Consider the following 17215-nt stretch of genomic DNA (forward strand, 5'->3'; position numbering starts at 1 on the left):
GTGCTTAGGTAGGTAGTTATGTGAGACCCGTGGCCACTGGATAGTATATCTAAGAGTGGTGGTGCACCACACTCAGGTCTGTCTCCATTGCAAGTTACAGAGGTCCAGGATATTTGTAGCTCTGCTAGTCTGGGTTTGGGAAATGGACTGGTCGTGGTTAGAGAGGGTAATTTAGCCTGCCAAGAAACAGGGAAAAATTCATAATAAGATTTTCTGGGCAAAGTTTGTATTATGCAGGTAAAAACCAATGGTATCTCAGTCATGTACAAAAGAAATGGGAGAGTGTTGAATCAGACTTTTTTATTTTTAACCATGGGAAACAGACACTGGAATGTGTATGGGAAATGCAGCAGAATGTGCTATAGCCCAGGAATCTGCAGAAAATCTGCTTTCATATTCTGGATAGGCTCTTAAGGTCGGAGAATTAATAGCATTAGCAGCCTCTGACAAGACACACAGCTTTCAGATTTCCTAAGAGGGTGAGTGTTAAAGCAAGGTGGATGATGGCAGGATGAGTTTCAGTTTTAAAGAAAGCACCCAGAGCTCCAGCAAACAGGTTTAACAGTTCAAATAGCTTGTTACCAAGATGAACAGCAGTGCTAGGGCTGGGGAGGAAGAATGGGGAAGGTGAGGGAAGGGAAGGTGCGGGAAGATGCGGAAAGGGAAGGTGCGGGAAGGTGCGGGAAGGTGTGGGAAGGTGCGGGAAGGTGTGGGAAGGTGCGGGAAGGTGCGGGAAGGGAAGGTGCGGGAAGGTGCGGGAAGGGAAGGTGCGGGAAGGTGTGGGAAGGTGCGGGAAGGTGCAGGAAGGTGCGGGAAGGGAAGGTGCGGGAAGGTGCGGGAAGGTGCGGGAAGGTGCGGGAAGGTGCGGGAAGGTGCGGGAAGGTGCGGGAAGGTGCGGGAAGGTGCGGGAAGGTGCGGGAAGGTGCGGGAAGGGAAGGGAAGGGAAGGGAAGGGAAGGGAAGGGGAGAAATATCCTGAAGATTACCATCAGTCTCTGTCTGAGATTGCTGAAATACAAAAGGAATTACTTGGTTGATTCAGCTTTGCTTGGTGTTGGGAACCTCCTCCCCTGCCCTCCCTCACATCTGATGCTCTCAGCTCTGCGTTAGAGAGCACATGTCAAGCACAAGGGAGAAAAGCTGTTGAATATTTTGGTCACAGTCTGTTTCTTTGCAAAAAGTACAAGATATTTTGAAACTGAAGCATGTCTCCTAGAAACACCTTTTCCCTTCCCTTTCCAAACCACATTTACATTTATTCTAACATTTATAATCTCAACTCAAGTCAATCTAATTTTAAGCATAAAACTTACCCTACTTTATCTTCTTTCCTGCTATTTGGTAAACTCCTTCCTTCACAAGCACAATTCACATTGTCATAGCAATTATGATCTTTTCATCCTCAGCATCAAAACCATGCAGTTGAATATTCTTTTTTTAAAGCTGCCACATGGTACGATATTGTGAACAACAAGAGTATGTCATATTTGGTTACAGTCCTCCCTCTCCCAAACCATCAAATGCTAGTGGGTAAACATATAAGGTATCAGAGTAAAGAGAAGTGCCTTTCAAGAGCTCTTCTCCCTGCAGAGAGAGTCAGCTCCCCAGACACCCCAGCCTGTGTTCCTGGCTGGCTTGGGGCATTGCTGTTGGATGAATTCCTATCCCTTTTGCTGATAATAGGCTGAGGAAGGAGCACCTAGCAAATGCAATTTGTTTTGGGATACCTTTTAATTTTTTTTTTTTTTCCATAGCCTGGCAACAGCATGCATGATGAATCTGCTGGCACATGTTCCTCTTGCTGCCACCCCCTCTTTATCTGTTCAATGTCCTTGTCTATTCCTGTCTTAAACTGGGCTGCAGCATCCCATGTACAGCCTCTTCCTTCTTCAGTTTTTGTGTGTCTGAAGTCACCAGGGTGATGGGACTTTATTCCTGGATAAGACTAAATTCAGTATTTCTGTAAAAGTGGGTATTCTAGTCTGGCTCTGGGCCTTTTACCACAGAGTTTTGTCAGTTACTCTCCACAGTTACAGCATTAAAGTAGGAAAGTGCCATTTTTCATGCATTATTCCCTGGCTTCACTAGCTCATCTATATTTAAATCCCTGTTAAGATGGCTTTTTACCCCTAGGGGACTTCTTTAGAAGATCACCCTGTGGTGGCTGGAGCCCCCAGACATGCTGCACAGAAATGTGATAAGGCAATGTGGCTCTGTCCTTTCTGCCACTGGCAGTCTGGTGGAAATGGGCTGCTTGAGAGACTCTGCAGATACATGAGTCCGATGTGAAATCTCAGTGACTGCAGGCACTCTGGATGGGCCAGGTTGCAATTCATCAGCAAACAAGTTCTGGACAAATGCCTCAGGTTGAGTGGTCTTCCTCACCCTCACTTGTTTGTGTCAAAACCAGCAGAAGACTAGGAGGTGACAGTTGCATTCCCACAGGCCTGAAGCTGGATGAAGATGTACTGTGATTGGTGCCAGGTGGGCTTCCTGCACTGTCAGAGATCCTCAGGCACCCTGAAGCGGCCACGTGGCATGTGAGGGGTATCCAGGACTGTGTTGCAGCAGGACGGGTGGGACACCATGCCATTGGGAAGGTTGCTTCATGTCACCATGGTGGTCACCCCAAGCTGATCAGGACAGTCTCCCCACGCTCTGCTCTGAGGCCCCTGCAGAACTCCCTGCTGCTCTCATGCCACTCACTGCCCAGGGAAGGCTGCACAGGAAGGCACTTCCTCTCCTGAGTTGTACTGGGTATAAATAGCTTTTGAGGCAAGTGGAAAAGGCTGCTGTCCTGCCAAGAGGCTAGAGCTGGTGGCACAGAGATGGCTGGCAGGGATGGCAGCAGCAGGCTCCCCTCTGGGCTGTGCCTCTCAAAGCCTCCTCTGTCTCAGCTGGCTCCCTTTGAGCAGTTGCTAGGTAAAGACAGGTGTGTCAGTTGAAGTAGTGGAAATTTCTATTCATCTTATAAATACTTGAACAGCCCAACTTGGTGAAATGTGAAACGAGCAAACATCCCATCTTCTCCTCTGAGGGCAGATCAGGATTCAGTCTATAGTGCTGTCATGTCAACTGTGTCAGTGCTGCTTTCATGAGGCCAAGGCCCTATAAGTTATTCATGTGAACATAGACAACAAAGGTTTAGCTTAACCAAGGGATGAACATTCCTCCACCTGCAGCTTTCTCCACAGCTAGATGCAAAAAGTGCAGAGGTCACTTAATCTGTGACAGAAATAGACTGCACTGTCTTTGGGGCAGTATGGTTTGCAAGTATAGTAACATGACTGCAGGCAGGTCTGAGGGTTTCTGGCACAGCATTCTTGGTAGCAAGAGAAAATGTCATTAAAATCCTCTTGCAGCTTGGCTGACTTGCTTGAAATTTGCTGGGCAAAATTATAAATTTCCCTTCTAATCATGTTTATACCCTAGGCTTTTAGAATGATTTTTCCTGCTGCTAAGCCTTCATGCTTCTTGTTGAACTACTCTGACCCTTGTTCTCATGTGTATTAAGGCAGATCCTCATCAGTGGTTAATACTCACTATGAGACTGCAGGAGCTTTTCAGGTCTTTCTCGGTGACAGAAGGGTTTCTGCTCTTAAAAATTTGAAGCTATATGTCAGTTTGGCAATATATTAGAGTTTATTGTAGGATTTCAATTGCAGTCAATTTTAAAGAAAAGAGTTATCTCTGTGATATTGCCTGGAAACAGATGTGTCTGAGCAAGCCTTCATATAACCTCACAGTATCCAGTCATCGACATCATCTAGTGGTCAAAGCAGAGGACTGTGAGTAAAGGTAATATGGATCCTAATTCTGCCACAGGCCCTTTAGCTGGATTGATTTAGCCAATCTGTTCTACATCTTAGTTGATCAAATTGCCATGGGGACACTTTGAATAACATGCACTGAAAAGCATGGTGTACTTATTAGATGAAAAGGAGTCTATAAGAACAAGTTTTTGTTTTCTTTTTTTCCCATTTATTCTTCTTAACCAGGTGGTAGGAAGGATTATGCTGATCCATAGCTGATCTGGGCTCTGACCTCCATGTGGAGGCGAAGACACTGCAGTGGCCCTGGGCAGCAGCTACTGCCACTTACTGCAGTGACAGTGACTGAGTGACATGGTCTGAAATCAGACCAGCACTTTATTTACATGTAAAACAAAACACGTCCTTTCAGGTGACTGGCTTATTGGTGAATTAGCATGTCCTGCTCTCATTTGCTATTGTTCTATGTAGCTGCTTCTGGAAAGGGGTGTCTTGTGGCAAGCCAGAGGAGGGTGCTGTGATGAGAAGCCAAAGGGGGTATGTGAATGAAACCCAAGCCACCTAAGAGCATCTTATGCCTCTCCTGCATTTCTATTTTGTTATACTCACATCCACAGTGAAGGAAAAATTAAGCTTTGTTAAGTTGCCTAACCCATGTTTGCCTGTAATCTGGCTAAATTCAGGTAAAAGGAAAGCAATCAAAATTAAGAGAGATGACAGTGCTCAGTACAATGGTGCTCTACCCCTTGGCGTGTGATGTAAGCTGTAAGTGAGCCTTGCTGCCTTCCTGGGGGATTGGTAAGTAAGCGGAGTAGTCATATTTAGCAGATGTAGGAACAAGAAAGCCTATAGCTACAGCATGAAGGGGAAGGATAAACAATTTATAAGTACTTGTAAGTGATGATGGCACAGTTCTGAGTCGCTGCTCTAATTTACTGTTCGCTGCTTGTCTCCCCCGCAAGCCTCAGCCAGCAGATTGCAGGGCCACTGTGTTTTGAGCTTTGTGCAGTCTCAGACACATGCTGAGGGCTATGCTGTATGAACCACACTTTCATTTTGAGAGCAAACACGAATAGCCTCACTAAATTCAGTGGGATGCTTTGCATAAATACTCACTCTGTATGGCTTACATTGGATAGTGCTTACGAGGTGAGCCACTTAACCACAAAACTTAGCAAAGGCATAAAAATACAACCACTTTTTATATAGAGCTACTGTAGATCATTGGCCTCAAAAGTCCTTGTTTCTAACATGATAAATGGCTGTCTTCCAAGTGTAATCACTACTGTTGTGGAGTGTAATCTGATACAGAACAGTAAAAAAGGTTTCATTTGATGTATAGTATTGAAGTGTATTCATGATTTTAAAACTCCCTCCTCTATCAGTCTAACCAAGCACAGTATTCTACTTTATAGCAATTACTGATGTGGACTTTTCAAATGCAAATGTTAACAAGGTATTGCTTGAAAATGTGACATGGTCTCAATTAATTAGATGCAGGAAGCCATTTCTTGGTAGGGTTCCTCATCACCTCAATGGAAAGATAAAGATTTTTTTAGAAACTGTGTGCAGATCAAAGGTACTCTTTGAACTGAACCTAAGTATTGGTTAGGCCTGGGAAATGAATTGTTATGGGAGATGTATTTAACTGTGTGTGAATATATATATCTTAGAACAGGAAATTGTAGTTTCCTTAGAACTTCAAAGGGAGGAAACTTTATAATGAAAAACTAATACGTATCTTCACATAACACTTCAGATTTTGCATCTCCTGCCATTGTGTAATCTTGCATCAAAGGATACCTAGGTTAATATTTGAGGGAAGCCATCAACAAGGAGAGCAGTACCAGCTATGGAGGGAGTGAGGAACAGAGAGCTATCAAAAGGATTTAAGATTGATGAACAAGGAATTGAATAAACTATGTTTTCCCATATTAAACTTTTATATCTGAAGAACAGCTCTGAGAAGTTGTTTAGACATGTTGTGTGACCGGTTACTGTAAAAGAGCCCATAAGTAAGTTCACATATTATCAAAGTGAAAGTTTCTACAGTTTTATCGTCCTTGCACATTGTGTGGGATTTGTTTCCCACCAATATATACAAAACTTCTTAGACTAAGTTGCTTTCAAGCAGATGTTGAGAGATATTTTTGATCATCAAATTTTAAATAAAGAATATTTTTGATCTAGTAAAATTCCTAAAAATCTGAAAGCATCCTCAGAAATATATATATGCCCTAAGAAGGTACCATGGTGGTAATGAGATCATTCTCAAGGGAGAAGAATGAGGTAGCCAAGGATGTGTATCGTCCGTACAATAAAACTACAATATAGTTTAAGTTTTGAATATCCGATCTCAACAGTAAACCACTTTGTGCCACAGATTATTAAGAAAGATAATTAAAATAATTTTGAATTTTGAATGAAAAGTTCAGTGAGCCAATGGGCAGTTTGAGTACAGAAAAAAGAGGTAATATTTATTTAAGGGATCATTTGCTGGGGATTGTTTGCAAAGTTTAATTGGCTGCCATCTTTATTTTGCATTTTCTCCAGCTCTTCCAATGGGTATTTACTTTGTTGTTTGAAGTCTGTAAAAGCAATTTTAGATGTATATAGGTACTCAGAAATCCCTTAGCTGGTAAGTTATTGAAGTGATTTAGGGCTACTTGAAGTTTTGTTCATGAAAGCCAAAGTCAAATAGAAGCTACATAACACAGCAGAGTTTTTATTCTGCTGTTCACTTAATTCAAACAAACACAAAAACTTATGCAGAGGTATGTGAGACAGCATTCCTACAGATGCTATTTTGTACATAAAAGTACAGATTTCTCTTATACTGTTGAGACCAAGTTAGTAAACAGCAGTAGTATTCAAGCCTGTTTTTCTATGGATTTTTTTGTTAAAGTTGAGGTCATATTAAGCATCTGTTATGACAAATGAAGTATGAAATCTCATTTTAACATTTTCGTCAGTGAGGCTGTCATTGAGTTTCTTTTTGCCATACACAAAAGTTGGTAGAAAATCGGCAGTGGATTTAGAAATTATTAAAGGAAGTAACAGATAGACATTAGCATCATATAATCCTTATTTATTTCAGCAACCAGACAGCAACAGAAAACAAACAAAATATACGTTGGGATATTCCCTTCCTACATTTCTTCTTGGTGTCTGCAACAAAATCATGCCCTCCAAATTACAGAGACTACTTGTAAAAAATGACTGAGTAGTTAAGTATGCTTAGTAAAATGTTACAGGTACCGGAATGCAAATGCTGCTTTAAAGAAAGATAAAAAATATTCTTGATGGTTTTTACCAGACAGAACAGAAGAAAGCCAGGCCAGCCCACCAAAGAAGACCATTATGCTGAAGGTACTGACAGTATGATTGCTTATCTTGCCAGTAGTAAGTTGTACTATAAATAAGAATTTTATTCTTATTGGTGGTCCTGTGGTATGTCTTCGGCATATTCCATCTACCAGAAGTACATGGGACATATTTAACTTAAAGAAAGTAAAGTTAACACTGTTTTCTTGTTACCAGACAAGGGAGAGAGGTACACACTTGTCATTATCAGTACACACTTATCCTTCACTACTGGGAACCTGGTGTGGCACCCACCAAGTCCTTGTGGAATCTGGTGAATATTTTGGCACCATAAATGTTCAGTTTCCTACAAAGGACTTAAGAAAACAGATGGGATGGATTCCTGAAAATGTGTATATGCCACTCAGCTATTTTGCTATAGAGAGAGCTCAGTGGCTCACGAGGGAATATTTGCTATTTACAGCCCTTTTTCTTCTCCCTTCTCTATCTGTGGTGTTACATAGTAAACCATTATGGCCCAAAGTCACAGAACATAAGAAAAGGGACTCCATCTGCAGTAGGCAACAAACTCTGTCTCTGTGAAAAGTGTTGTAGCAGCCTAACAGGCATTGTCATGTATAGTTAGCTCCCTACCAACAAATCTCTATTTTAAAATATCCCAACTGTAACACTGCAAAGCTTTATAACAAGTCAGTTTGATTCTGCCTTCCTTGATTCTATAGGAATCTGTGGGAAGCATCTGTTTAAAACATGGTTGTCTTGAGGGGTTTTTTGTGCACAAACCCCATCTGATCATGGAAGAGTCTGTGATGTCCCCTCAACAGGATTTTATGTTTCTGCCGAATCTGTAAGAAATTCCTCTTTTGAGTATCTCAGCTGAGTCAGAGGTCCACTGAGATTTACGGCTTAGCATGGACGCAGGAAAGACAGAAAGGGAATATTGTATCCTGCTGTACTGCTGCTTTCAGACTAGCCAGATCATTTCTGGAAACTGGGACAAGTCAGGCCAGGCATCAAGAAAGCTCAGAGCTGTATTGGAGTCCCTAGTTCTTCTGCTGAGCAGCTGCAAGGGGAGCCATATCAAAGGCAATGAACATTTGTGTGCTACAAGGAGGAAGGCAAGCTGTGCTCCACTGAGACACAGCTGCCCATGCTAAAGAGGATTCTAGGTTTTTTGGAAGCTATTTCCTTTGAATTGCTTAGGTCCTGACATTATTGTTCCAAAGGTTTAGAGGATGTCCTGGATGGCTTTAAGTATCAGAGGCCAGCTCTGTGGTGCTCTGAAGGAGAAGGAGGTGAAGCACTCAAACCATTTGACTGAAAAATTTCACATGCTCACTGATAACAGCAAAGGACCATGGAAATGGCTGTTTGTTTTGGCACCAAATAGAAATGTTATTGATATAAAGAGAACAGAGCTTTCTCCAAATTTTCTTCTTCCCTGATTGCTTAAAAATTATATGGCTGAATGCTAAATGCTAAAATCACAATGTATTTTGAAACACTCCCAGGCCTACAGAATTTACTTACATTTGAAGCAAGATGTAACTCACCATGAGTCCTATTAAAGGATAGCCAAACTTATCACAGGTGAACTGAGTATGTTGCTTTCAACTAGCTTTTATTCAAGTCAGCTAGTCATAGGTATCAATCTTGTTCTCAAGATGTCCTTCAGGTATGGTTGATATACCAGGAGGTCCAATCTGAGGTGCAAATCTGTACATTCAACATTCAGAATAGCAGCCATTCTCTAACCATCATAACTCTTACAACATGGGGCTGGGTCAGATGGCTCTCCAGACGATGTAAAGACAATAGTTTGGGAACATCATTGAGGACTTTATGCCCAGAATTCTGGTGCTTGGTGAAAAGAAACTTACCCCCCTTAATTTTATCTCATCTTCCATACAGAATCATAAGGAAGGAAAAAAATCATAAGGTTGGTTCCTGATATAATTATTTAAAAGTATGTATAACTCATGAGTTACATTCTTTCCATTGCATCAGATCTTGTTTCTAAGCAGTGGTACACTGAATACTCTTACAAACGGGTGAACTGTGTGCCTGGTCTGTCTTTCTTCTGGCAAACATTCAAAGCATAAAAAAATTATCAGTGCTTCTGGTAGGGTAATGAAATTAATGCTGATCCTTGACATCTTTATTGATTTTGACTCACCACTTCACAAATCATTTTACAGAAGTGTGTGAGGAAGAAAAAATAGTGCACACATTTGTTAAAATATCCCACTTTATATAGTTGATATGGAATGTTGCAGGAAAAAATAAGTTATGCTGGTGTTGCAAGTCCACCTACTACTTTCAAGGGGTAGGGTAAAACTCAAGAGTAAACAGATGAGTGAATACCTCTCAACCACATGGCAAAGCTGGATTACTCCTATTAACTGTAATTTTTTTTTTTCCATGCTAGAATTGACACAATTGATAAAACCATTTGGTTTTTGTAGTGAGAGCACTTGCAGTAGGAAAAATTACTAAATAATAAACAGATGACTAGAAATAGCATTTTCTCCATTCCGGCTCCATGCATTTATCTATATGATGCTAGCAAGCTCTAGATCAACTGTTGATGATAATAAAATAATGCTGTAAAAGAATAAAATAGAAATAACAGAAAAGGTATATCTCCTGGCATTAGATTTCCTTCCTCTTATTTTCCTAAATGTTTCTCCCCTCTCCTTTATAGGTGTACACAATTAACCTTTTAAAAAGTGGACCTGCCTTCAAAATTGCTATCAACATCCAGATCAATTTGGAAAAAAGTCCTGTCTCCCAGTCTATTCTAATTTCAATGTACATACTCTGCTGGCTGGCTGCCAGCATGGAACTCAGGAAATTATAAATACCAATTCAGTCACAGACACACAGATTTCTCTGGGATGGTGGGCTGGGGCTGCTTTTATATTCCCAAAGTTACTGCATGTTTACACATTCACTAACGTCACTTAGTGTGATATTTAGAAGCTGGGTGTAGCAATGACACATGGGCAAAAGGACAGAAGTACATGCTCTTTTGAAGAGCAAGGGCTGAAGCTTGGAGCCTTGTTTGCCTGCCCTGAGCTGATAGTCTTCCACCTCAAATAACTGTACATAACATGAATAGAAAATTAGGTTGGACTACTCTAATTTGAAGCAAGCTGGCCACAGCCAGCTACTGTGAATCTCAAAGGTCTTATGAACTGGTTATGATATTTCTACTGGGTATTAAATGTAGCTCTCACTTGCTATAAAATGCAGCACACTGTGCAAGGAAAGTGAACCCACTACATTGATTTCTATGCCTATTAGTTTGGTGGCTTGTTGGTCTTTTTTTCCTAAATTGCTACAGAAATGTGGTTTTCTTTGTGCGTCTGGGATATTTCCAGAAAAGGGATGAATTAATAGCTTTTTGGATGACTTTTCCATGTAATTAATTTTTATATCCTTCTCCCCATTTATTTGAGGACTGGATCTTTTGCAAAGGCTGAATCTGTCAGGGTAAATAGCTTCCAAAGTGCTTTGAAATTTTTGGTGCTTCATTTGCTGGTATGTTAGATAAACATCAGTGTTAACAAACCCTGAATAAAAACTAGAAGTCTGCAATGCAGGCAACCCTAAAAAGTGGAATGAGGTTAAGAGAAAAGCTCATATTTTTCATTTACATTAGCAAGTCATTGAAGGAGCAAAATACTTGGTTAAAGATCATTATGAATATTTAACTAATACTGTAGGCAAAAAACATCTCTGGAATAAAATCAGAGCCTTCTAATGTATCTGTTCTGTAATTACAATGTTAAAAACACATTCCTATTTTCACCAGCATTAAATACAAACATATGCTTTGACTATATGGATGATGGACTGGATTCTTTGCCATTCTGAGTTTCTTTGTCATGAGTGGACTTTGCAAAGAAGTCTGTCATGACCCTTATCTCAGTTTTGGAGTGGGAGCCTAAGTGATGCAGTCTCCTTATAAGAGAATGGATGTGGAACCATTGTCTGAGAGACACAATTAAAATAAGGGACAGGAGTGCACAGCTTGCTCTGTGTCAGTGCTGGCTGGTTGAAAGGATTTGTGTTGGGGTCATTACAGTTAGAGGTCTACAATACAATGTCTGCAAGTGAGATGGTTTGTCTTAAAATTTATTTTTGACAATATGACCTGAATCAATCCTATAGTGTCTTTATTTCTTGAGGGCAGCCCAGGAACCGTTGGTCATGCATACATGTCTACATGATAGACATGCAAAGACAATGAAATAAATCCTATGTCTGTTTCCTGTTAGAAAAAGCAACTACCTTAAAAATTCTTGATTTGTTACTTAAATTGTTTAACTAGATATTTTTACAAGTTACATTTTTATTTATTTATTTTACAAGTTATTTTTACAAGGATAGAGAAGTTTTAGTTTCAACCTTCATAACAATATATTGCTAAAGTGGGTTTACTTTTTGAAAAGCTAACATTTAATAAAATCATGACTCTGATCATAATGTGCCAGTAGAACAGTTTAGACTCAAAACAAGTTCCTCATGTTTTAAGCAATGTATATAGGCTTCATAAACATTCTTAAATTAATTGACTTGGGAATACAGAAAAAAATATATAGACAGAAAGCATAGAATTGATAAAGATGTGACTTGCTTAAGAATCTTACTTGATAATCACTACTAACAAGTTTTAAATTTACCTCTCAATTTGTTCTGTACAGACATACAATATTCTTTCAGTATCTCACAGACTAATTAGAACAAACCTAGTTAGAAACATTTGTTTAGCTTGGGCATCCTTATCTACAGCTCCATCCTTTCCCAACAATCTGCCAGTTACTAGTTTCAGTCATCAAAATTCACTTGCCATGTATGAAATCTGTTTTATATGCCACCTTTTCACTTTTGTGTAGTTCAAAGTATGTGGGTAAATCTGAGCTTGAAGACTGCTGAGTAGCAGCACGACCACAGCCATTCTACAGTGCGTGGGATGGTGTGCTTGTCAGATCTCAGAGTGACACTTGGGAACTACTGCAGCCTGGACCTTGGCCCAAGCCCAAATACGTGGAGTGTAAATAATTGCACATCAAGTTCTTCTAAATATAAATTTGCAATAATAATGACAGAAACAAGTGGTAATTTGCTTTGTAGAGTGTCTGTACTCCTTAATAAATTAATCTCCAAAATGTTGTGCTACACTAAATTTTCTGGTTCTATCAAACTTTTTTTTCTTCTAGTAATGAATAATCACAAGGACACAGAATATTGACAAATATTACCATTAGAGAATAACAGAAGGAAGAGAAGTTGTTCTTATCTCAGAGAAAAGGAAATGTATTTTGGGAATGAAGTAGCCAAGATACAATGAGCTAGGTTTAACCCTCACATGTATCTATACAAGGATGTTTGTCCTTCCCAAGTATTGGCCTGTGAGTTGTTGTATCCTTTCTGTAGCAATATGGCTAAATTCCAAGGTTATCTTATTTTTTTCTTCCTCTTCAATATAGACATGAAGATTTTCTTGACTGCTATGTTCTCCAAAGTCAGCAAAACATTGTTTTCTTTCCGTGATCTGGGAAGGAAAACATCCCTGGCCCCTAAAAATAGGTATTGTCTACTTAATGGATTTGCAAAAGAAGCCTAGTGAAATCCATGTGGAGTAGAAGAGTTGTTTTGCATTTAGAACACAATCCAAGTTAATAATAACAACATTTCTTTTAGATACACAGAATTGTGTGTGAATAGAAGGCACTATTCAATACAGGCACTTAGAGGAAGATTACTTCAATTTACACATTGATCACTGGTGGAGATAACATATGTGTAGCTGTCCGAGCCTGATGTCTTTTTTGTAGGTCTTCATCCTGGCATGAATTAAACCACACTGCCACACTTTTGCTGTTTCCTGTTTATTCTGCTGAGAGGGAGCCCAGGGAATTTCTGACTGAATTCTACATATATATAAAACTTGGTAGTACTAATTCCAACTTACAATGGGAGTGGCAGTCTGTTTGCTTAATAAATTTCAGGATAAGTTTTCCATAGATTTTTCATTTGCTGAATGTAAATTTCAAACCTGCTTGCAGGAGGGGTATTGTAATCCTGCATAGTAAATATGCTTGTAGACATTCACTTAAAATTTGCATGCATCTGGTATTTTGGAACATGAGCAAAACTCTGCTAACTATGCATCAATAATAAATATTTTTCCTGAGGTGTCTGGTTGTTCCTAGATATGCAATAAAGAAACAAAGTCTAATGCTTTCCCTCAATTACTTCTGAGTTTGTAATTAAATCCATATGAAAAGAACTGCTTGGTGGATTGGGGTGAATAAAGTGCTAATAAAAACAACTCTAATTTCCTGGCCAGTCCCTGTTTTCCTTCCCTTGTGCACCAGTGGATATTCCAGGAATCATTGTCAGATCTGCAGCCATGTCCCCCAGAACTTTGGTCTTGACACATCTTTTGAAATAAAAAGGACAGAGGATGTGGACAAGAAAATCAGTTACACAGAACTGAGCAAAATTTCAGAACCACCACCACACTCCCATGGGTCTTACTTCCTGGAACCTTGTTATTGCTATGTACCAGGGAATAAGGATAAAGTGAGGAAGAGCTTAATAACCACCCTTACTTTGGGAACTCTCTGACTAAACCCTGAGCTTGATTAAAGTGCAAATTCTGCTGTATACTACTTTGAAGTTTCTTAAACACTTCCATTGCCTCAATGAAGTTGAAATCAAGCCTGTCGATTGGCATCTCAAAGGAAAATGTGGGCACTGCTATAAAAATGATGTGGGTGAATCAGTAGGTGTCAGATTGCTGAGTCCATAATGAATAATTATCTCAACATAATTACTCTATGTTTTTCAGCCAAGATGTAAAATCGAGGTCCTTTTGTTTCTTGGTAATTAGAACCACATCTCTTATGTGATTGCACCTTACAAATGAGTCTTTCGGAGAATATGGTCTGCTAATAGTATCCAAGGCTGGATAAAGAACTATTATACTGATCATTAGAACTGTATGTCCTATATAATTTTCTCTTCCAGCATTTTTGATACTAATTTTTGAATTTTCATTTCAGTTTATATATGTATTTTGTAAAAGAAGCCCACATGTTGCACTTTCTTTGATACAGATTTTTAGTTTTGTGTATATGAACAGGGTTTTGATCTTGCTCCTGGATCAGATTTGATATAATTTTGAGTTCAAAATTCAACTGATGGATTTCAAAAGCAGCTGGGTGCATTCATGGGATAAAAATACCTGAAAAGTATTAAACAAAAAGACACAGCTTCTCTTTCAGGAAATCCTTGAGTAGTAAACTGGTAAAAAATTGAGAGAATATTCTCAAGATAAAGTCCTGAATGTTCCCTCTATTCTTAATTTTTTTCCTCAGTATCTGCTCTTGACCACTGTCAGAACAATACCCTGGGTTTACGTATTTTTTATTTTGTCCAGAATGGCCATGCTTAGTTTTCTGCATAATATACTGTAACTACTGAAAAGAAATTTCCCACCATTAGGACTTCTCACCAAGGCGAGGATGCATATCTGTTTTTCAAAAAAAAATTGAAAATATAAGTAGATTATTTTCTCTTGAAGCAATGTTATATGGGATATATATTTTTATAGAAATATTCCTGTTCTATTTTATTACCAAAATAGACAACTTATCAAAATGTCTTGCACTTTCTGTAAGTTATGGTGGGGTTTTTTTGACATTATTCCTTGGCCAGCTCTTGGAGCTATTGTGGGAAATTGAATGCAGAATAATAGTTTCTCATGTTCCATCCAACTTTTTCAGCATATCCTCTTTTGCATTTTCTAGGTGCCAATGTAATTATTTAGAGTAGAAGAATCACAAAAAACAAATTTAGATGAGACATAGCCAAAAACATTTTCATGCATCTATCCCAGAGATAGCAGTTAAAGGATACTTCTGTGAAGAGAATTAAGTCTGCCTAATTAAAACTGGATTACTGACCTCCTGCTCAGAATCAGATTAAAGAATTACCCTAGTGCACAGTGACAAATTCAGATTTTTCTAAAACTTTTCTGGTCATTATTTAGTGATTGTAACCAGTAAGGGCTGCTTTTGGCTTTACCTTTGATTGCCCACAGATTACTACTGTGCTGCTTGTCAAAGTGTGACTTTAAGATGAATATTTATTTTTCTCTGGCAAAAGTGGAGGACAAACAGATAGAAAACATGAAGTACCCAACCCTGAAGTCAGGCTGAAAACTAAGAAGCTGGAGATGAAATCTATCTGATGTCTTTCTTTGCAACTTGGATGTGATAGGAGAGGGTCCCTTTCATGAAAAAAACATTAGGAGGAAGAGAGCAAATAAAGTGTGAAGAAGATGACTTGGCCATTTTAATGGAAACTAGGAGATGAGAAGAAAACCACTAAATACTCCAGGACTGGTATTTGGAGAAAGAAAATCCTCATGCTTGATTAATGCAAACATCAGAATCTCAGGTGAAACTATGGTATTGCACTTTCTTTGTGACAGTATATGGAGAGGTGGCATTAAACAAAATAACAGGTTTTTTTATCCTGGCTGAAATTTGGCTGAATACAATTTTGAGCTTATCAAGAAGTCATCAAGATTGCTGTGTCTGGTTTTGATATGACTAAGAAGAAAATCAGAGGTGCTGGAACTAATGTTTCTGACTTTGTGGAAAATAACAGAGTATTTATACCCAGGTCTTGAACCTGTTTAAACCATGTTTCAGGAAATGAATAATAATAATTTAAAAATCTATTATATATAATAAAAACTTCAGCATAATATAAACTTCAGTATATTTCCATGTGTCTCCTGGGATGGGTGTGGAATCAGGGAATCAAGTCTGGCAGTCAGTGCTGGTCTGCAGTCAGCTACCTGTGGGACTCAGGTGCACCCTGTGCTGCTCAAATTGTGAGACCTGGGCTTGCCATGAGACGTTCTCAAAATAAAGAGATATGTCATGTGCTTGGAAAGGTACAAAATAAGGCAGTTCTCAAGCAGGAGGCCAAGGTATTTGCCAAGTGCATTTACACATGGAGTACTTGGCTGCCACTTGTGCAGACTTCCCTTGCAAGCATTTCCCATCTGTCATGCTCACAAATTAAAAAAAAAAAAACAACCCTGGGGATTCAACCCCCATCCCTGAAATGGAATGTCTCTTTGTCCCTTACAGCTTTCAGTAAGACTTTTATTAATGAGACAGAGAGGAGTGGAAAAAATGCAGACGAGGTGATTTCTAGCGTTTCATATCAAGAACTGCAGCCAACAAGATCACAAATGCCTCAGATGGCAAAGAGAAAGGGATTCAGTTTCACCTTAACTCCTTATTTCCACTAACAACCTCCCCTTTATTTGCAACACTGTAAGCTACATTGGCTGCTTCATCTAGGCCTACTAAGAATTAAGTCACTTTATATGTGGAGAACAATGAAATAAAGCAAAGCTAGGAATTTTTGGCAGTTTTCTCCTATACTTAGAGCTGCATGTGAAATACCAGCCACCTTCTTCACAAAAGTAGCAGAAAATACTTTCCAATATGATTTGTAACAACATTCTTATAATACCTCACTCACATCAACAGAAAAATGGAGAAAAAAAAACATCACTGAAAAATTATATAAGAGGATGGGCATCCTAAGCCTGATCAGTGATGATGTGGAGGAGATATGTGTCTCTCTTATGTCTTCTTATTTTGCAAATAGACCACTCTCTTATATAAGGCCCCATATGTCGACCTGACCCATCCCACAGGGAGGTCTGCTGCCTCCCTGGAGCCCAGGTACGAAACATTACTGAGAGACTTCCTAGGCTGATTCGGCCCTCTGATTATTACCCACTGCTGATACTCCAGGCTGGCAGTGATCAGATTGAAAAAAGGGGTGTCAAGGCGATCAAAAGGGAGTTTAGGGCACTGGGTCAAGAGGTTGATAGGACAGGTATACAAGTAGTGTTCTGCTCAGTTCCTTTGGTGGCAGAGAAAAATGATGAAAGAAATAGGAGAACCCACATCTTTAACAAATGGCTCAAGGGTTGGTGTTATCGGCAAAATTTTGGATTCTTTGATCATGGAGCAACCTTTATGGCACCTGCTCTACTGGAATCAGATGGGATACATC

This window comes from Hirundo rustica, chromosome 4 (assembly GCF_015227805.2).
Source record: "Hirundo rustica isolate bHirRus1 chromosome 4, bHirRus1.pri.v3, whole genome shotgun sequence".
In the NCBI taxonomy this organism is placed as follows: Eukaryota; Metazoa; Chordata; class Aves; order Passeriformes; family Hirundinidae; genus Hirundo; species Hirundo rustica.